Source organism: Oncorhynchus keta, chromosome 35, assembly GCF_023373465.1.
Source record: "Oncorhynchus keta strain PuntledgeMale-10-30-2019 chromosome 35, Oket_V2, whole genome shotgun sequence".
Classification (NCBI taxonomy): domain Eukaryota; kingdom Metazoa; phylum Chordata; class Actinopteri; order Salmoniformes; family Salmonidae; genus Oncorhynchus; species Oncorhynchus keta.
Window position 1 is genome coordinate 2,067,415 of NC_068455.1, and position 22,502 is coordinate 2,089,916.

The following is a 22,502-nucleotide window of genomic DNA, read 5'->3' on the forward strand; positions in this document are numbered from 1 at the left end:
AGCATATGTCCCATCACCACAATACCAGTCTGGTGTAAAGCATATGTCCCATCACTACAATACCAGTCTGGTGTAAAGCATATGTCCCATCACCACAATACCAGTCTGGTGTAAAGCATATGTCCCATCACCACAATACCAGTCTGGTGTAAAGCATATGTCCCATCACCTCAATACCAGTCTGGTGTAAAGCATATGTCCCATCACCTAATGAACAACCACAATACCAGTCTGGTGTAAAGCACATGTCCCATCACCACAATACCAGTCTGGTGTAAAGCATATGTCCCATCACCACAATACCAGTCTGGTGTAAAGCATATGTCCCATCACCACAATACCAGTCTGGTGTTCAGCATATGTCCCATCACCACAATACCAGTCTGGTGTTCAGCATATGTCCCATCACCTCAATACCAGTCTGGTGTAAAGCATATGTCCCATCACCACAATACCAGTCTGGTGTTCAGCATATGTCCCATCACCACAATACCAGTCTGGTGTAAAGCATATGTCCCATCACTACAATACCAGTCTGGTGTAAAGCATATGTCCCATCACCTCAATACCAGTCTGGTGTAAAGCATATGTCCCATCACCACAATACCAGTCTGGTGTAAAGCATATGTCCCATCACCTCAATACCAGTCTGGTGTAAAGCATATGTCCCATCACCACAACACCAGTCTGGTGTAAAGCACATGTCCCATCACTACAATACCAGTCTGGTGTTCAGCATATGTCCCATCACCACAATACCAGTCTGGTGTTCAGCATATGTCCCATCACCACAATACCAGTCTGGTGTTCAGCATATGTCCCATCACTACAATACCAGTCTGGTGTAAAGCATATGTCCCATCACCACAATACCAGTCTGGTGTAAAGCATATGTCCCATCACTACAATACCAGTCTGGTGTAAAGCATATGTCCCATCACCTCAATACCAGTCTGGTGTAAAGCATATGTCCCATCACCACAATACCAGTCTGGTGTAAAGCATATGTCCCATCACCACAATACCAGTCTGGTGTTCAGCATATGTCCCATCACTACAATACCAGTCTGGTGTAAAGCACATGTCCCATCACCACAATACCAGTCTGGTGTAAAGCATATGTCCCATCACCACAATACCAGTCTGGTGTAAAGCATATGTCCCATCACCTCAATACCAGTCTGGTGTAAAGCATATGTCCCATCACCACAATACCAGTCTGGTGTAAAGCATATGTCCCATCACTACAACACCAGTCTGGTGTAAAGCATATGTCCCATCACCACAATACCAGTCTGGTGTTCAGCATATGTCCCATCACCACAATACCAGTCTGGTGTAAAGCATATGTCCCATCACTACAATACCAGTCTGGTGTAAAGCACATGTCCCATCACCACAATACCAGTCTGGTGTTCAGCATATGTCCCATCACCTCAATACCAGTCTGGTGTAAAGCATATGTCCCATCACCACAATACCAGTCTGGTGTAAAGCATATGTCCCATCACCTAATGAACAACCACAATACCAGTCTGGTGTAAAGCATATGTCCCATCACCACAATACCAGTCTGGTGTAAAGCACATGTCCCATCACCACAATACCAGTCTGGTGTAAAGCATATGTCCCATCACCTCAATACCAGTCTGGTGTAAAGCATATGTCCCATCACCTAATGAACAACCACAATACCAGTCTGGTGTAAAGCATATGTCCCATCACCACAATACCAGTCTGGTGTAAAGCATATGTCCCATCACCTAATGAACAACCACAATACCAGTCTGGTGTAAAGCACATGTCCCATCACCTAATGAACAACCACAATACCAGTCTGGTGTAAAGCACATGTCCCATCACCTAATGAACAACCACAATACCAGTCTGGTGTAAAGCATATGTCCCATCACCTCAATACCAGTCTGGTGTAAAGCATATGTCCCATCACCACAATACCAGTCTGGTGTAAAGCACATGTCCCATCACCTAATGAACAACCACAATACCAGTCTGGTGTAAAGCATATGTCCCATCACCTCAATACCAGTCTGGTGTAAAGCATATGTCCCATCACCACAATACCAGTCTGGTGTAAAGCATATGTCCCATCACCACAATACCAGTCTGGTGTAAAGCACATGTCCCATCACCTAATGAACAACCACAATACCAGTCTGGTGTAAAGCATATGTCCCATCACCACAATACCAGTCTGGTGTAAAGCATATGTCCCATCACCACAATACCAGTCTGGTGTAAAGCATATGTCCCATCACCACAATACCAGTCTGGTGTAAAGCATATGTCCCATCACCTCAATACCAGTCTGGTGTAAAGCATATGTCCCATCACCACAATACCAGTCTGGTGTAAAGCATATGTCCCATCACCTCAATACCAGTCTGGTGTAAAGCATATGTCCCATCACCACAATACCAGTCTGGTGTAAAGCACATGTCCCATCACCTAATGAACAACCACAATACCAGTCTGGTGTAAAGCATATGTCCCATCACCACAATACCAGTCTGGTGTAAAGCACATGTCCCATCACCTAATGAACAACCACAATACCAGTCTGGTGTAAAGCATATGTCCCATCACCACAATACCAGTCTGGTGTAAAGCATATGTCCCATCACCTAATGAACAACCACAATACCAGTCTGGTGTAAAGCATATGTCCCATCACCACAATACCAGTCTGGTGTAAAGCACATGTCCCATCACCACAATACCAGTCTGGTGTACAGCACATGTCCCATCACCACAATACCAGTCTGGTGTAAAGCATATGTCCCATCACCACAATACCAGTCTGGTGTAAAGCATATGTCCCATCACCTAATGAACAACCACAACACCAGTCTGGTGTAAAGCATATGTCCCATCACCTCAATACCAGTCTGGTGTAAAGCATATGTCCCATCACCTAATGAACAACCACAACACCAGTCTGGTGTAAAGCATATGTCCCATCACCTCAATACCAGTCTGGTGTAAAGCATATGTCCCATCACCTAATGAACAACCACAACACCAGTCTGGTGTAAAGCATATGTCCCATCACCTCAATACCAGTCTGGTGTAAAGCATATGTCCCATCACCACAATACCAGTCTGGTGTAAAGCATATGTCCCATCACCTCAATACCAGTCTGGTGTAAAGCATATGTCCCATCACCACAATACCAGTCTGGTGTAAAGCATATGTCCCATCACCTCAATACCAGTCTGGTGTAAAGCATATGTCCCATCACCACAATACCAGTCTGGTGTAAAGCATATGTCCCATCACCACAATACCAGTCTGGTGTAAAGCATATGTCCCATCACCACAATACCAGTCTGGTGTAAAGCACATGTCCCATCACCACAATACCAGTCTGGTGTAAAGCATATGTCCCATCACCACAATACCAGTCTGGTGTAAAGCACATGTCCCATCACCACAATACCAGTCTGGTGTAAAGCATATGTCCCATCACCTAATGAACAACCACAATACCAGTCTGGTGTAAAGCATATGTCCCATCACCACAATACCAGTCTGGTGTAAAGCATATGTCCCATCACCTAATGAACAACCACAATACCAGTCTGGTGTAAAGCATATGTCCCATCACCACAATACCAGTCTGGTGTAAAGCATATGTCCCATCACCACAATACCAGTCTGGTGTAAAGCACATGTCCCATCACCACAATACCAGTCTGGTGTAAAGCACATGTCCCATCACCTCAATACCAGTCTGGTGTTCAGCATATGTCCCATCACCTAATGAACAACCACAGCACCAGTCTGGTGTAAAGCATATGTCCCATCATCTAATGAACAACCACAATACCAGTCTGGTGTAAAGCACATGTCCCATCATCTAATGAACAACCACAATACCAGTCTGGTGTTCAGCATATGTCCCATCACCACAATACCAGTCTGGTGTTCAGCATATGTCCCATCACCACAATACCAGTCTGGTGTAAAGCATATGTCCCATCACCTCAATACCAGTCTGGTGTAAAGCATATGTCCCATCACCACAATACCAGTCTGGTGTAAAGCATATGTCCCATCACCACAATACCAGTCTGGTGTTCAGCATATGTCCCATCACCACAATACCAGTCTGGTGTAAAGCACATGTCCCATCACTACAATACCAGTCTGGTGTTCAGCATATGTCCCATCACCACAATACCAGTCTGGTGTAAAGCATATGTCCCATCACCACAATACCAGTCTGGTGTAAAGCACATGTCCCATCACCACAATACCAGTCTGGTGTTCAGCATATGTCCCATCACCACAATACCAGTCTGGTGTTCAGCATATGTCCCATCACCACAATACCAGTCTGGTGTAAAGCATATGTCCCATCACCTCAATACCAGTCTGGTGTAAAGCATATGTCCCATCACTACAACACCAGTCTGGTGTAAAGCATATGTCCCATCACCAGAATACCAGTCTGGTGTAAAGCATATGTCCCATCACCTAATGAACAACCACAATACCAGTCTGGTGTAAAGCATATGTCCCATCACCTAATGAACAACCACAATACCAGTCTGGTGTAAAGCATATGTCCCATCACCACAATACCAGTCTGGTGTAAAGCACATGTCCCATCACCACAATACCAGTCTGGTGTAAAGCACATGTCCCATCACCTAATGAACAACCACAATACCAGTCTGGTGTAAAGCATATGTCCCATCACCACAATACCAGTCTGGTGTAAAGCATATGTCCCATCACCTAATGAACAACCACAATACCAGTCTGGTGTAAAGCACATGTCCCATCACCTAATGAACAACCACAATACCAGTCTGGTGTAAAGCATATGTCCCATCACCACAATACCAGTCTGGTGTAAAGCATATGTCCCATCACCACAATACCAGTCTGGTGTAAAGCACATGTCCCATCACCACAATACCAGTCTGGTGTAAAGCACATGTCCCATCACCACAATACCAGTCTGGTGTAAAGAATATGTCCCATCACCTAATGAACAACCACAATACCAGTCTGGTGTAAAGCATATGTCCCATCACCACAATACCAGTCTGGTGTAAAGCACATGTCCCATCACCTAATGAACCTAATGAAACCACAATACCAGTCTGGTGTAAAGCATATGTCCCATCACCACAATACCAGTCTGGTGTAAAGCATATGTCCCATCACCACAATACCAGTCTGGTGTAAAGCATATGTCCCATCACCACAATACCAGTCTGGTGTAAAGCATATGTCCCATCACCACAATACCAGTCTGGTGTAAAGCATATGTCCCATCACCTCAATACCAGTCTGGTGTAAAGCATATGTCCCATCACCACAATACCAGTCTGGTGTAAAGCATATGTCCCATCACCTCAATACCAGTCTGGTGTAAAGCACATGTCCCATCACCTAATGAACAACCACAATACCAGTCTGGTGTAAAGCATATGTCCCATCACCACAATACCAGTCTGGTGTAAAGCATATGTCCCATCACCTCAATACCAGTCTGGTGTAAAGCATATGTCCCATCACCACAATACCAGTCTGGTGTAAAGCATATGTCCCATCACCACAATACCAGTCTGGTGTAAAGCACATGTCCCATCACCTAATGAACAACCACAATACCAGTCTGGTGTAAAGCATATGTCCCATCACCACAATACCAGTCTGGTGTAAAGCACATGTCCCATCACCTAATGAACAACCACAATACCAGTCTGGTGTAAAGCATATGTCCCATCACCACAATACCAGTCTGGTGTAAAGCATATGTCCCATCACCACAATACCAGTCTGGTGTAAAGCATATGTCCCATCACCTAATGAACAACCACAATACCAGTCTGGTGTAAAGCATATGTCCCATCACCACAATACCAGTCTGGTGTAAAGCATATGTCCCATCACCTCAATACCAGTCTGGTGTTCAGCATATGTCCCATCACCACAATACCAGTCTGGTGTAAAGCATATGTCCCATCACCTCAATACCAGTCTGGTGTTCAGCACATGTCCCATCACCACAATACCAGTCTGGTGTAAAGCATATGTCCCATCACCACAATACCAGTCTGGTGTAAAGCATATGTCCCATCACTACAATACCAGTCTGGTGTAAAGCATATGTCCCATCACCACAATACCAGTCTGGTGTAAAGCATATGTCCCATCACCTAATGAACAACCACAATACCAGTCTGGTGTAAAGCATATGTCCCATCACCACAATACCAGTCTGGTGTAAAGCATATGTCCCATCACTACAATACCAGTCTGGTGTAAAGCATATGTCCCATCACTACAATACCAGTCTGGTGTAAAGCATATGTCCCATCACCACAATACCAGTCTGGTGTAAAGCATATGTCCCATCACTACAATACCAGTCTGGTGTAAAGCATATGTCCCATCACCACAATACCAGTCTGGTGTAAAGCATATGTCCCATCACCTCAATACCAGTCTGGTGTAAAGCATATGTCCCATCACCTCAATACCAGTCTGGTGTAAAGCATATGTCCCATCACCTAATGAACAACCACAATACCAGTCTGGTGTTCAGCATATGTCCCATCACCACACTACCAGTCTGGTGTAAAGCACATGTCCCATCACCTAATGAACAACCACAATACCAGTCTGGTGTAAAGCATATGTCCCATCACCACAATACCAGTCTGGTATAAAGCATATGTCCCATCACCTCAATACCAGTCTGGTGTAAAGCACATGTCCCATCACCTAATGAACAACCACAATACCAGTCTGGTATAAAGCACATGTCCCATCACCACAATACCAGTCTGGTATAAAGCATATGTCCCATCACCACAATACCAGTCTGGTATAAAGCATATGTCCCATCACCTCAATACCAGTCTGGTGTAAAGCATATGTCCCATCACCACAATACCAGTCTGGTGTAAAGCATATGTCCCATCACCTAATGAACAACCACAATACCAGTCTGGTGTTAAGCACATGTCCCATCACCACAATACCAGTCTGGTGTAAAGCATATGTCCCATCACCTAATGAACAACCACAATACCAGTCTGGTGTAAAGCACATGTCCCATCACCTCAATACCAGTCTGGTGTAAAGCATATGTCCCATCACCTAATGAACAACCACAATACCAGTCTGGTGTAAAGCACATGTCCCATCACCTAATGAACAACCACAATACCAGTCTGGTGTAAAGCACATGTCCCATCACCACAATACCAGTCTGGTGTAAAGCATATGTCCCATCACCTAATGAACAACCACAATACCAGTCTGGTGTAAAGCATATGTCCCATCACCTAATGAACAACCACAATACCAGTCTGGTGTAAAGCACATGTCCCATCACCACAATACCAGTCTGGTGTAAAGCATATGTCCCATCACCTAATGAACAACCACAATACCAGTCTGGTGTTCAGCATATGTCCCATCACCACAATACCAGTCTGGTGTAAAGCATATGTCCCATCACCACAATACCAGTCTGGTGTAAAGCATATGTCCCATCACCTCAATACCAGTCTGGTGTAAAGCATATGTCCCATCACCTAATGAACAACCACAATACCAGTCTGGTGTAAAGCATATGTCCCATCACCACAATACCAGTCTGGTGTAAAGCATATGTCCCATCACCACAATACCAGTCTGGTGTAAAGCATATGTCCCATCACCACAATACCAGTCTGGTGTAAAGCATATGTCCCATCACCTAATGAACAACCACCAGTCTGGTGTAAAGTATATGTCCCATCACCACAATACCAGTCTGGTGTAAAGCACATGTCCCATCATCACAATACCAGTCTGGTGTAAAGCATATGTCCCATCACCACAATACCAGTCTGGTGTAAAGCACATGTCCCATCACCACAATACCAGTCTGGTGTAAAGCACATGTCCCATCACCACAATACCAGTCTGGTGTAAAGCACATGTCCCATCACCACAACACCAGTCTGGTGTTCATCTCTCTCGGGCGGCAGCGTAGCCTAGTGGTTAGAGTGTTGGACTAGTAACCAGAAGGTTGCGAGTTCAAACCCCCGAGCTGACAAGGTACAAATCTGTCGTTCTGCCCCTGAACAGGCAGTTAACCCACTGTTTTGAAAATAAGAATATGTTCTTAACTGACTTGCCTGGTAAAATAAAGGTTAAAAAAAAAAAAAAAATGACATCTGCTGCTTTAGATTCAACGGTCTTAAATCTCAGTTATTGTTTTTAAATCTACAAACAAAAACTATTTTCTTTCCTTTCAGAGTCCGAGCTGATCAAGGGGTTGAACATGTAGATATTGCCAGATGTTCCCTGTCTGAGGAACAGGCCGTGGAAGCTTTATTAATGGCGAAAGTGTCCATAACCAGAGGTAATTAAACTGTTCTGTGTTCTCTTCCTCTCTTCCTCTCTGTATGTCTTGTTGTACATGGAACCTGTCTCACATCTCTCTTCCTCTCTGTCTGTCTTGTTGTACATGGAACCTGTCTCACATCTCTCTTCCTCTCTGCCTGTCTTGTTGAACATGGAACCTGTCTCACATCTCTCTTCCTCTCTGCCTGTCTTGTTGTACATGGAACCTGTCTCACATCTCTCTTCCTCTCTGCCTGTCTTGTTGTACATGGAACCTGTCTCACATCTCTCTTCCTCTCTGTCTGTCTTGTTGTACATGGAATCTGTCTCACATCTCTCTTCCTCTCTTCCTCTCTGTCTGTCTTGTTGTACATGGAACCTGTCTCACATCTCTCTTCCTCTCTGTCTGTCTTGTTGAACATGGAACCTGTCTCACATCTCTCTTCCTCTCTGTCTGTCTTGTTGTACATGGAACCTGTCTCACATCTCTCTTCCTGTCTGTCTGTCTTGTTGTACATGGAACCTGTCTCACATCTCTCTTCCTCTCTGTCTGTCTTTTTGTACATGGAACCTGTCTCACATCTCTCTTCCTCTCTGTCTGTCTTGTTGTACATGGAACCTGTCTCACATCTCTCTTCCTCTCTGTCTGTCTTGTTGTACATGGAACCTGTCTCACATCTCTCTTCCTGTCTGTCTGTCTTGTTGTACATGGAACCTGTCTCACATCTCTCTTCCTCTCTGTCTGTCTTGTTGTGCATGGAACCTGTCTCACATCTCTCTTCCTCTCTGTCTGTCTTGTTGTACATGGAACCTGTCTCACATCTCTCCTCCTCTCTGCCTGTCTTGTTGTACATGGAACCTGTCTCACATCTCTCTTCCTCTCTGTCTGTCTTGTTGTACATGGAATCTGTCTCACATCTCTCTTCCTCTCTGCCTGTCTTGTTGTACATGGAACCTGTCTCACATCTCTCCTCCTCTCTGTCTGTCTTGTTGTGCATGGAACCTGTCTCACATCTCTCTTCCTCTCTGTCTGTCTTGTTGTACATGGAACCTGTCTCACATCTCTCTTCCTGTCTGTCTGTCTTGTTGTACATGGAACCTGTCTCACATCTCTCTTCCTCTCTGTCTGTCTTTTGTACATGGAACCTGTCTCACATCTCTCTTCCTCTCTGTCTGTCTTGTTGAACATGGAACCTGTCTCACATCTCTCTTCCTCTCTGTCTGTCTTGTTGTACATGGAACCTGTCTCACATCTCTCTTCCTCTCTGTCTGTCTTGTTGTACATGGAACCTGTCTCACATCTCTCTTCCTCTCTGTCTGTCTTGTTGTACATGGAATCTGTCTCACATCTCTCTTCCTCTCTGTCTGTCTTGTTGTACATGGAACCTGTCTCACATCTCTCTTCCTCTCTGTCTGTCTTGTTGTACATGGAACCTGTCTCACATCTCTCTTCCTCTCTGTCTGTCTTGTTGTACATGGAACCTGTCTCACATCTCTCTTCCTCTCTGTCTGTCTTGTTGTACATGGAATCTGTCTCACATCTCTCTTCCTCTCTGTCTGTCTTGTTGTACATGGAACCTGTCTCACATCTCTCTTCCTCTCTGTCTGTCTTGTTGTACATGGAACCTGTCTCACATCTCTCTTCCTCTCTGCCTGTCTTGTTTTTGTTGTACATGGAACCTGTCTCACATCTCTCTTCCTCTCTGCCTGTCTTGTTGTACATGGAATCTGTCTCTCATCTCTCTTCCTCTCCGCCGTTTGGAGGAAGAAGGATACCTTGACCTGTCGAATTCTATCCACCTCTTCTGTGTGGGAAATGTGTTCCTACCTCGTCTGCGGGCAGATCTGCAGCATTTCACAGAGAGTTGGAATAATCAGCCTTTAAAGTACAAAGGCGAACCTGACACCTCACCAGCTGTGGCATGTCGGAATGCTCCGAACAACTGTGCACATTTTAGTTTTTGCCTTAGCACTACACAGCTGATTCAAATGATCAAGTCATCATCAAGTGGTATTCATGTCTAATAATGACATCATCTTCTATTGTTTTGGCCTCATGTGTCTGTTTTTCAGCATAAAGTACTCTGTAGCCACTTATAGTGTGGACACCAGGTGAGACCACACACTCACAACTCACAACAGTCTCTCTCCTTCACTTCATCCCTCTCCCCCTTCTCCCTAAATCCTCTAGGTTATATCAGCTGTGTTGGTGAACCCCTCCTACATCTGAACTGGCTGACATGGAGGGCACAGCATGATCATAGGTGAGAGGTCAGGTCAACAGGAAGTATTATTAAAGAGATGTAGTAGTCCCAGAGTTAATGATCCCAGGTCAGTTTATATTATACAGGAAGTATTATTAAAGAGATGTAGTAGTCCCAGAGTTAATGATCCAAGGTCAGTTTATATTATACAGGAAGTATTATTAAAGAGATGTAGTAGTCCCAGAGTTAATGATCCCAGGTCAGTTTATATTATACAGGAAGTATTATTAAAGAGATGTAGTAGTCCCAGAGTTAATGATCCCAGGTCAGTTTATATTATAGAGGAAGTATTATTAAAGTGATGCAGTAGTCCCAGAGTTAATGATCCCAGGTCAGTTTATATTATACAGGAAGTATTATTAAAGAGATGGAGTAGTCCCAGAGTTAATGATCCCAGGTCAGTTTATATTATACAGGAAGTATTATTAAAGAGATGGAGTAGTCCCAGAGTTAATGATCCCAGGTCAGTTTATATTATAGAGGAAGTATTATTAAAGAGATGTAGTAGTCCCAGAGTTAATGATCCCAGGTCAGTTTATATTATACAGGAAGTATTATTAAAGAGATGTAGTAGTCCCAGAGTTAATGATCCCAGGTCAGTTTATATTATACAGGAAGTATTATTAAAGAGATGGAGTAGTCCCAGAGTTAATGATCCCAGGTCAGTTTATATTATAGAGGAAGTATTATTAAAGAGATGTAGTAGTCCCAGAGTTAATGATCCCAGGTCAGTTTATATTATACACGAAGTATTATTAAAGAGATGTAGTAGTCCCAGAGTTAATGATCCCAGGTCAGTTTATATTATACAGGAAGTATTATTAAAGAGATGTAGTAGTCCCAGAGTTAATGATCCCAGGTCAGTTTATATTATACAGGAAGTATTATTAAAGAGATGTAGTAGTCCCAGAGTTAATGATCCCAGGTCAGTTTATATTATACAGGAAGTATTATTAAAGATATGCAGTAGTCCCAGAGTTAATGATCCCAGGTCAGTTTATATTATACAGGAATTATTATTAAAGAGATGTAGTAGTCCCAGAGTTAATGATCCCAGGTCAGTTTATATTATACAGGAAGTATTATTAAAGAGATGCAGTAGTCCCAGAGTTAATGATCCCAGGTCAGTTTATATTATACAGGAAGTATTATTAACGAGATGTAGTAGTCCCAGAGTTAATGATCCCAGGTCAGTTTATATTATACAGGAAGTATTATTAAAGAGATGTAGTAGTCCCAGAGTTAATGATCCCAGATCAGTTTATATTATACAGGAAGTATTATTAAAGAGATGTAGTAGTCCCAGAGTTAATGATCCCAGGTCAGTTTATATTATACAGGAAGTATTATTAAAGAGATGCAGTAGTCCCAGAGTTAATGATCCCAGGTCAGTTTATATTATACAGGAAGTATTATTAAAGGGATGCAGTAGTCCCAGAGTTAATGATCCCAGGTCAGTTTATATTATACAGGAAGTATTATTAAAGAGATGTAGTAGTCCCAGAGTTAATGATCCCAGGTCAGTTTATATTATACAGGAAGTATTATTAAAGAGATGCAGTAGTCCCAGAGTTAATGATCCCAGGTCAGTTTATATTATACAGGAAGTATTATTAAAGAGATGTAGTAGTCCCAGAGTTAATGATCCCAGGTCAGTTTATATTATACAGGAAGTATTATTAAAGAGATGTAGTAGTCCCAGAGTTAATGATCCCAGGTCAGTTTATATCATACAGGAAGTATTATTAAAGAGATGTAGTAGTCCCAGAGTTAATGATCCCAGGTCAGTTTATATTATACAGGAAGTATTATTAAAGAGATGTAGTAGTCCCAGAGTTAATGATCCAAGGTCAGTTTTGCATTTCACCTCGTGATGATTAAGATGACTGAGCGTGTTAGAATAAAAAAAAAACAAAGCTTAATCATTAATCATCATCTCTGTCCATCTGTCTCTCGTTTGATGTGAGAGAGGAAGCCAGTCCCGTCATCGCCACCTCACCCGCTCTTAAGATAACCTTCGGGCCAACTGGGGGCCCAAGGCTGGTTAGGAAACACTGTAATTGTGACGAACTGAGAGAATATATTAGGGTAGCACTGTAATTTATTAGTCGTATTCTGTCTGCCTTCGTTCTTACCTCTTTCCTTTCCTGTCTTCTGCACCTCGTCCTTCATCCTCATTTTATAAAGCACACCAGATATGTGCATTGAGGTACAGATTTGTAACTTGTATTTATAATATAATATTACAATTATCATAATTATAGTGCATGTATTATGTATGTAACACCTGGATAATGAACTTCTCTCAATAAAGCGTTTCCCATTCTCCACTGGTTGAAATGAAGTGTCTCATTGAAATACTATCCCGTGTCCTCAGATTAATGCAGACGAAGGGAGTTAGATACGCATAGGTGTATTTCTGTATATATGAATTACAAACCAGCCTTTACTGAAATCATGTTTCTAGTCTATTGTATAGTTACAATGTGTATTCATTGATGTCCCAGGAGCAGGAGTGGTAAACCCTGTTGAAGTGTATATCTGTAATATATACATGAAGACACAGCATCATTTAAATACTGGAGTTTTTGATACACCTGGTATTGGATAGGACGGGAAATTAGGTTCATACCTGAACCACAGCTTTACTTGCCAACGAAGAGAACATGATCAGTGAATATATTCAATGTACAGGCTACAACGTGGGGGATCTCATGCATGGTAATAACCACAGTACATGATCAGTGAATATATTCAATGTACAGGCTACAACGTGGGGGATCTCATGCATGGTAATAACTACAGTACATGATCAGTGAATATATTCAATGTACAGGCTACAACGTGGGGGATCTCATGCATGGTAATAACTACAGTACATGATCAGTGAATATATTCAATGTACAGGCTACAACGTGGGGATCTCATGCATGGTAATAACCACAGTACATGATCAGTGAATATATTCAATGTACAGGCTACAACGTGGGGATCTCATGCATGGTAATAACCACAGTACATGTGTATATAGGACTTGCATCCTTGGCACAATAAAGTTATCATATTCTACTCAATCCACAGGCTTCATTAATACCACTCAGACTTGAAGTTGATACAACAACTGTGATAGCGGAGGTTCATAGTCTAATACCAAACGTTTTAGGGTCCATATACACAGATCGGCTACATACTGAAGCCAGCTACACATCCATAGGCATACAGTTATTTTTATCCTCCACTACACAATAAGAAAGTAAATAGTGAGCTATGTTACTTCAGCTGTTTACACAATTGTACATTAGATTTGCAGTAAATGCTTTGGTAGATTCTTTACATCCACTGTTTCCCATGACGACAGCCCTGTTTGCTGGTTTTCTCAGGAGTCCCTAAAATATTAAACAACATTAATTAACTTTCCAATCTTTGGGGATCTCAGACGATAGGAAAGAGAGGTTGAATAGGCTAGTAATAGGGGATTTTGGTGGGAAAATTGATAAAGAGAGGGTCCAGATTGTCTAGCCTGACTGATTTGCAGGGATACAGACTTTTCAGTTCTTTCAGAATATCAGCTGTCTGGATTTGGGTGAAGGAGAAGCAGGGGTTTGGGCAACTTGCTGCAGGGGGTGCTGAGATGTTGGCCAGTGTAGGGGTAGCCAGGTGAAAAGCATGGCCGTGGAAAATTGCTAATTGAAATTATCAATTATCATAGATTTATCGGTGGTGACAGTGTTTCCTAGCCTCAGTGCAGTGGGCAGCTGGGAGGAGGTGATCTTATTCTCCATGGACTTTACAGTGTCCCAAAACTTTCTGGAATTAGTGCTACAGGAAGAACATTTCTGTTTGAAAAAGCTAGCCTTAGCTTTCCTAACTGACTTAGTATATTGGTTCCTGATGTCCCTGACAAGTTGCATATCGCGGGGACGATTCGATGCTAATGCAGAATGCCACGGGATGTTTTTTTGTGCTGGTCAAGGGCAGTCAAGTCTGGGGTGAACCAAGGGCTATATCTGTTCTTAGTTCTACATTTTTTGAATGGGGCATGCTTATTTAAGATGGCGAAGAAAGCACTTTTGAAGAGCAACCAGGCATCATCTACTGACTGGATGAGGTCAATATTCTTCCAGGATTCCCGGGCCAGGTCGATTAGAAAGGCCTGCTCGCTGAAGTGTTTTAGGGAGTGTTTGAAAGTGATGAGGGATGGTCGTTTGACCGTGGACCCATTACACATGCAGGCAGTGATCACTGAGATCCTGGTTAAAGACAGCAGAGGTATATTTAGAGGGCAGGTTGGTCAGGATAATATCTATGAGGGTGCCCATGTTTACGGATTTAGGGTTGTACCTGGTAGGTTCCTTGATAATTTGTGTGAGATTGAAGGCATCTATCTTAGATTGTAGGATGGCCGGGGTGTTAAGCATGTCCCAGTTTAGGTCATCTAACAGTATGAACTCTGAAGATAGATGGGGGCGATCAATTCACATATGGTGTCCGTGGCACAGCTGGGAGCTGAGAGGGGTCTGTAACAAGCGGCAACGGTGAGAGACTTGTTTCTGAAAAGGTGGATTTTAGAAGTAGAAACTCAAATTGTTTGGATTCAGACCTGGAGAGTGGGACAGAACTCTGCAGACTATCTCTGCAGTATATTGCAGCTCCGCTCCCTTTGGCAGTTCTATCTTGTTGGAAAATGTTATAATTAACATTTCTGGATTTTTGGTGGCCTTCCTGAGCCAGGACTCAGACCGGCTAGGACACCGGGCTAGGACACCGGGTTGGTGGAGTGTGTTAAAGCAGTGAATAAAACAAACTTATGGAGGATGCTTCTAATGTTAACATGCATGAAACCAATGCTTTTACGATTACAGAAGTCTACAAATGAGAGCACCTGGGGAATAAGAGTGATGCAGGGCCTGGGTTAACCTCTACATCACCAGACGAACAGAGGAGGAGTAGGATAAGGGTACGGCTAAAGGCTAAAGGCTATAAGAACTGGTCGTCTAGTGTAATCAGAACAGAGAGTTAAAGGACCAGGTTTCTGGTTGCGAAATAATATATTCAAGACATAATGTACAGACAAGGGTATGGTAGAATGTGAGTACAGTGGAGGTATACCTAGGCATTGAGTGACGATGAGAGAGGTTTTGTCTCTAGAGGCACCATTTAAGCCAGTTGTGGTCACCACATGTGTGGGGGGTGGAACATAAGGCATATTGAGCAGGGCTAGGGGCTCTACAGTGAAATAAGACAAAAATTACTAACCAAAACGGAAATAGATAAGGCATTACATTACATACATTACTACATTAGCCGAGTGATCATAGGGTCCAGTGAATAGCGAGCGATTCAGCCAGCCAGCTAGCGGGATAGCAGCAGGCTAGCAGATGGGCTTCAGGGGCTTCAGGGGGACGTCGCAATGGGAGAGTCTGTTGAAACCTCCTCGGAAGGTTACATCGGCAGACCAGTCGTGATGGATCACATGACTACTAATAATAATAATAATATATGCCATTTAGCAGACGCTTTTATCCAAAGCGACTTACAGTCATGTGTGCATACATTCTACGTATGGGTGGTCCCGGGAATCGAACCCACTACCCTGGCGTTACAAGCGCCATGCTCTACCAACTGAGCTACAGAAGGACCACTAGCTAGTAGCTAGTTAGCTGTCTAGCTTCTGAAGGCTGGTAATAAATAGCAGATCCGTACCACATTGGGTGAGGCAGGTTGCAGAAAAGTAAGTTCAGTCCGTAGATGGAAAATTAGATTAAAAATAACAAAAATACATTTGAAGTTGGAAGTTTACATATACTTAGGTTGGAGGCATTAAAACTTGTTTTTCAACCACTTTACACATTTATTGTTAACAAACTATAGTTTTGGCTAGGCCCATCTACTTTGTGCATGACACAAGATTATTTCACTTCTAATTCACTGTATCACAATTCCAGTGGGTCAGACGTTTACATACACTAAGATGACTGTGCCTTTAAATAGCTTGGAAAATTCCAGAAAATTATCTCATGGATTTAGAAGCTTCTGTTGGGCTAATTGACATAATTTGTGTCAATTGGAGGTGTACCTGTGGATGTATTTTAAGGCCTACCTTCAAATTCAGGGCCTCTTTGCTTGATTGACATCATGGGAAAATCAAAAGAAATCAGCCAAGACCTGAGAGAAAGTAGTACGCAAGTATAAACACCATGGGACCATGCAGCCGTCATACCGCTCGGGGAGGAGACGCATCTCCTAGAGATTAACGTACTTTGGTGCGAAAAGTGCAAATCAATCCCAGAACAACAGTAAAGGACCTTGAAAAGATGCTGGAGGAAACAGGTACAAAAGTATCTATATCCACAGTAAAATGAGTCCTATATCGACATAACCTGAAAGGCCACTCAGCAAGGAAGAAGCCACTGCTCCAAAACCAGAGCAGCTCACAGATCACTAGCCCATCTGTAAACAGCCCATCTACCTACCTCATCCCCATACTGTATTTATGTATTTATCTTTCTCCTTTGCACCCCAGTATCTCTACTTGCACATTCAACTTCTGCACATCTACCATTCCAGTGTTTAATTGCTATATTGTAATTACTTTGCCACCATGGCCTATTTATTGCCTACCTCCCTAATCTTATCTCATTTGCACTCACTGTATATAGACTTTTCTTTTTTTCTACTGTATTGTTAGACTGTGTGTTTTGTTTATTCCATGTGTAACTCTGTGTTGTTGTATGTGTCGAACTGATGTGCTTTATCACAGGTTGCGCTAACGGAACCCCCACACAACATTCTGCTAACGGAACACCCACCCAACATTCCGCTAACGGAACCCCCACCCAACATTCCGCTAACGGAACCCCCACCCAACATTCCTCTAACGGAACCCCCACCCAACATTCCGCTTTAAAGGCAGAGCGGGAAATTCAAAAATATTTTTTTGAAAAAATTTAACTTTCACACATTAACAAGTCCAATACAGCAAATGAAAGATAAACATCTTGTTAATCTACCCATCGTGTCCGATTTTTAAAATGGCTTACAGCGAAAACACAACAGATATTTATGTTAGATCACCACCAAATCCAAAAAAAACACAGCCATTTTTCCCAGCCAAAGATAGTCACAAAAGCAGAATTAGAGACAAAAGTAAACACTGACCTTTGATAATCTTCATCAGATGACACTCATATGACATCATGTTACACAATAGATTTATGTTTTGTTCGATAATATGCATATTTATATCCACAAATCTCGGTTTACATTGGCACCATGTTCAGAAATGCCTCCAAAATATCCGGAGTAATTACAGAGAGCCACATCATATAACAGAAATACTCATCATAAGCTTTGACAAAAGATACATGTTTTACATATAATGAAAGACACACTGGTTGTTAATGCAACCGCTGTGTCAGATTTCTTTTTAAACGTTACGAAAAAAGCATACCATGCAATAATCTGAGACGGCGCTCAGAAGTAAATATATTTCTCCGCCATGTTGGAGTCAACAGAAATACAAAATTACATCATAAATATTCCCTTACCTTTGATGATCTTTCATCAGAATGCAGTGCAAGGAATCCTAGTTCGGCAATAAATCGTTGTTTTGTTCCATAATGTCCATTACTACTGTCCAATTAGCTACTTTTGCACGTTTAGTTCACATGTCCAAAAGCTGACGCTGGTCCAGGCGAACTCGGACGAAAACTTCAAAAAGTTATATTCCAGGTCGAATAAACTGGTCAAACTAAGTAGAGAATCAATCTTCAGGATATTATTATCAAATATCCAATAACGTTCCAACCGGAGCATTCATTTTGTGTACAGAGTAATGGAACGCATGGCGATATAATGACTACTGAGCATAACCAGGAACTGGCATTCTGCCAGACCAGTGACTCAAATAGCTGCCATCCGGTACCACAGCTAGATGCTTCATTCCATGTTCTACTGACTGTTGACATCTAGTGGAAGGCGATATAATGACTACTGCGCGAAACCAGGAACAGGCATTCTGTCAGACCAGTGACTCAAATAGCTGCCATCCGGTCCCACATCACACTAGAGGCTTCATTCCACGTTCTACTGACTGTTGACATCTAGTGGAAGGCGATATAATGACTACTGCGCGAAACCAGGAACAGGCATTCTGTCAGACCAGTGACTCAAATAGCTGCCATCCGGTCCCACATCACACTAGAGGCTTCATTCCACGTTCTACTGACTGTTGACATCTAGTGGAAGGTGTAGGAAGTGCGAACAGATCCATATCTTACTGGGATGTGAATAGGCGATGAGTTTAACATCAACCAGCCCCAGAATTTCCACTTCCTGTTTGGAAGTTTGCCTGCCCTATGAGTTCTGTTATACTCACAGACATAATTCATACAGTTTTAGAAACTACAGAGTGTTTTCTATCCAATAGTAATACTAACAATATGTTATATATATTACATATATTAGCATCTGGGACAGAGTAGGAGGCAGTTCACTATGGGCACGCAATTCATCCAAAGTGAAAATGCTGCCCCCTATCCCTAAAAGGATGGCCAGGTCGCAGTTGTAAATGAAAACTTGTTCTCAACTAGCCTACCTGGTTAAATAAAGGTGTTCTCAACTCGCCTACCTGGTTAAATAAAGGTGTTCTCAACTAGCCTACCTGGTTAAATAAAGGTGTTCTCAACTAGCCTACCTGGTTAAATAAAGGTGTTCTCAACTAGCCTACCTGGTTAAATAAAGGTGTTCTCAACTAGCCTACCTGGTTAAATAAAGGTGTTCTCAACTAGCCTACCTGGTTAAATAAAGGTGTTCTCAACTAGCCTACCTGGTTAAATAAAGGTGTTCTCACCTGGCCTACCTGGTTAAATAAAGGTGTTCTCAACTCGCCTACCTGGTTAAATAAAGGTGTTCTCAACTAGCCTACCTGGTTAAATAAAGGTGTTCTCAACTAGCCTACCTGGTTAAATAAAGGTGTTCTCACCTGGCCTACCTGGTTAAATAAAGGTGTTCTCAACTAGCCTACCTGGTTAAATAAAGGTGTTCTCAACTAGCCTACCTGGTTAAATAAAGGTGGTCTCAACTAGCCTACCTGGTTAAATAAAGGTGTTCTCAACTAGCCTACCTGGTTAAATAAAGGTGTTCTCAACTAGCCTACCTGGTTAAATAAAGGTGTTCTCAACTAGCCTACCTGGTTAAATAAAGGTGTTCTCAACTAGCCTACCTGGTTAAATAAAGGTGTTCTCAACTCGCCTACCTGGTTAAATAAAGGTGTTCTCAACTAGCCTACCTGGTTAAATAAAGGTGTTCTCAACTAGCCTACCTGGAATAAAATAAAGGTGTTCTCAACTAGCCTACCTGGTTAAATAAAGGTGTTCTCAACTAGCCTACCTGGTTAAATAAAGGTGTTCTCAACTAGCCTACCTGGTTAAATAAAGGTGTTCTCAACACGCCTACCTGGTTAAATAAAGGTGTTCTCAACTGACCTACCTGGTTAAATAAAGGTGTTCTCAACTGGCCTACCTGGTTAAATAAAGGTGTTCTCAACTGGCCTACCTGGTTAAATAAAGGTGTTCTCAACTAGCCTACCTGGTTAAATAAAGGTGTTCTCAACTGACCTACCTGGAATAAAATAAAGGTGTTCTCAACTAGCCTACCTGGTTAAATAAAGGTGTTCTCAACTAGCCTACCTGGTTAAATAAAGGTGTTCTCAACTAGCCTACCTGGTTAAATAAAGGTGTTCTCAACACGCCTACCTGGTTAAATAAAGGTGTTCTCAACTAGCCTACCTGGTTAAATAAAGGTGTTCTCAACTAGCCTACCTGGTTAAATAAAGGTGTTCTCAACTAGCCTACCTGGTTAAATAAAGGTGTTCTCAACTAGCCTACCTGGTTAAATAAAGGTGTTCTCAACTAGCCTACCTGGTTAAATAAAGGTGTTCTCAACTAGCCTACCTGGTTAAATAAAGGTTAAATAAATACACATTTAGATCGTACTTTTTGGAGAAATGTCCACTGGTCCAATGAAAGAAAAATATAACTGTTTGGCCATAATGACTATCGTTACGTTTGGAGGAAAAAGGGGGAGAAAAATTAAAACGATATATACAAGAGCATAAAGACAATCAAAACAGACGTCCCGTTGCTACGCCATCTTGGAAGTGGTAATGTGGGTGTAATTGGACAGGCATTCCGTTGCTACGCCATCTTGGAAGTGGTAATGTGGGTGTAATTGGACAGGCATTCCGTTGCTACGCCATCTTGGAAGTGGTAATGTGGGTGTAATTGGACAGGCATTCCGTTGCTACGCCATCTTGGAAGTGGTAATGTGGGTGTAATTGGACAGGCATTCCGTTGCTACGCCATCTTGGAAGTGGTAATGTGGGTGTAATTGGACAGGCATTCCGTTGTTACGCCATCTTGGAAGTGGTAATGTGGGTGTAATTGGACAGGCATTCCGTTGCTACGCCATCTTGGAAGTGGTAATGTGGGTGTAATTGGACAGGCATTCCGTTGCTACGCCATCTTGGAAGTGGTAATGTGGGTGTAATTGGACAGGCATTCCGTTGTTACGCCATCTTGGAAGTGGTAATGTGGGTGTAATTGGACAGGCATTCCGTTGCTACGCCATCTTGGAAGTGGTAATGTGGGTGTAATTGGACAGGCATTCCGTTGCTACGCCATCTTGGAAGTGGTAATGTGGGTGTAATTGGACAGGCATCCCGTTGCTACGCCATCTTGGAAGTGGTAATGTGGGTGTAATTGAACAGGCATTCCGTTGCTACGCCATCTTGGAAGTGGTAATGTGGGTGTAATTGGACAGGCATTCCGTTGCTACGCCATCTTGGAAGTGGTAATGTGGGTGTAATTGAACAGGCATTCCGTTGCTACGCCATCTTGGAAGTGGTAATGTGGGTGTAATTGAACAGGCATTCCGTTGCTACGCCATCTTGGAAGTGGTAATGTGGGTGTAATTGGACAGGCGTTCCGTTGCTACGCCATCTTGGAAGTGGTAATGTGGGTGTAATTGGACAGGCATTCGTTGCTACGCCATCTTGGAAGTGGTAATGTGGGTGTAATTGGACAGACGTCCCGTTGCTACGCCATCTTGGAAGTGGTAATGTGGGTGTAATTGAATAGGCATTCCGTTGCTACGCCATCTTGGAAGTGGTAATGTGGGTGTAATTGGACAGGCATTCCGTTGCTACGCCATCTTGGAAGTGGTAATGTGGGTGTAATTGGACAGGCATTCGTTGCTACGCCATCTTGGAAGTGGTAATGTGGGTGTAATTGAATAGGCATTCCGTTGCTACGCCATCTTGGAAGTGGTAATGTGGGTGTAATTGGACAGGCATTCGTTGCCTGCATTAGACCATTACTCTCTATGGCAGCTGTTGAAAAAGGTGTGCACGTGTGTGTGCGTGCGCGTGTGCGATAGTGTGTTGGTGGGGTGTACAGATGCACGTGCGTGCGCCTGTTCATGATCGTTGTGCGCTTGCGATCACAAAAAAATCAAGCTCATTGCAACGGGTCCAATTAAGGACTAATTAAGATCCTAATGTCTGGTTCAATATAATTGATTAAGAAATCAATTAGGTTCTAAAATGTAGTAGTTCTGCTAACTAAGAATGTCAATGCATTGAACCTGCCTTTGTGGTCTGAGGAGAGAGAGATGGCATGTCTGTTCTTGCGCTGCGGCTCAAATGGCAATCTATTCCCAATATAGTGGACTAGTTTTAACCAGTAAGGCACCGAAATACTGTCGGAAATAGGTCGCTATTTGGGACTCTTAATTGTCAGTGTTGCAGTGTTTATTTAAACAGTAACTGTAGAGATGAATCACAGGAATAACGAGGGATA

At 42.7% G+C, this 22,502-nt stretch overlaps 1 protein-coding gene and 1 long non-coding RNA gene across 6 annotated transcripts in view; one reads left to right on the forward strand and one right to left on the reverse strand.

The window, feature by feature from the left end:
* The window catches only part of LOC118378267 (GDNF family receptor alpha-4-like), a 444,258-nt gene that overhangs the window by 349,997 nt on the left and 71,759 nt on the right, over nt 1-22,502 (reverse strand). The gene's annotated exons all lie outside the window — the stretch shown is intronic.
* Nucleotides 10,682-12,354, forward strand: LOC127915664 (uncharacterized). 5 transcript variants are annotated; one of them, XR_008091546.1, is made up of 4 exons: nt 10,682-10,843; nt 10,976-11,107; nt 11,174-11,305; nt 11,438-11,595. It is a non-coding gene; the product is annotated as an uncharacterized LOC127915664 (long non-coding RNA). The 5 variants fall into 5 exon arrangements; XR_008091543.1 differs by lacking the exon at nt 11,438-11,595 and adding an exon at nt 12,230-12,354 and having other exon boundaries at nt 10,823-10,909; XR_008091545.1 differs by lacking the exon at nt 11,438-11,595 and adding an exon at nt 12,098-12,192 and having other exon boundaries at nt 10,823-10,909.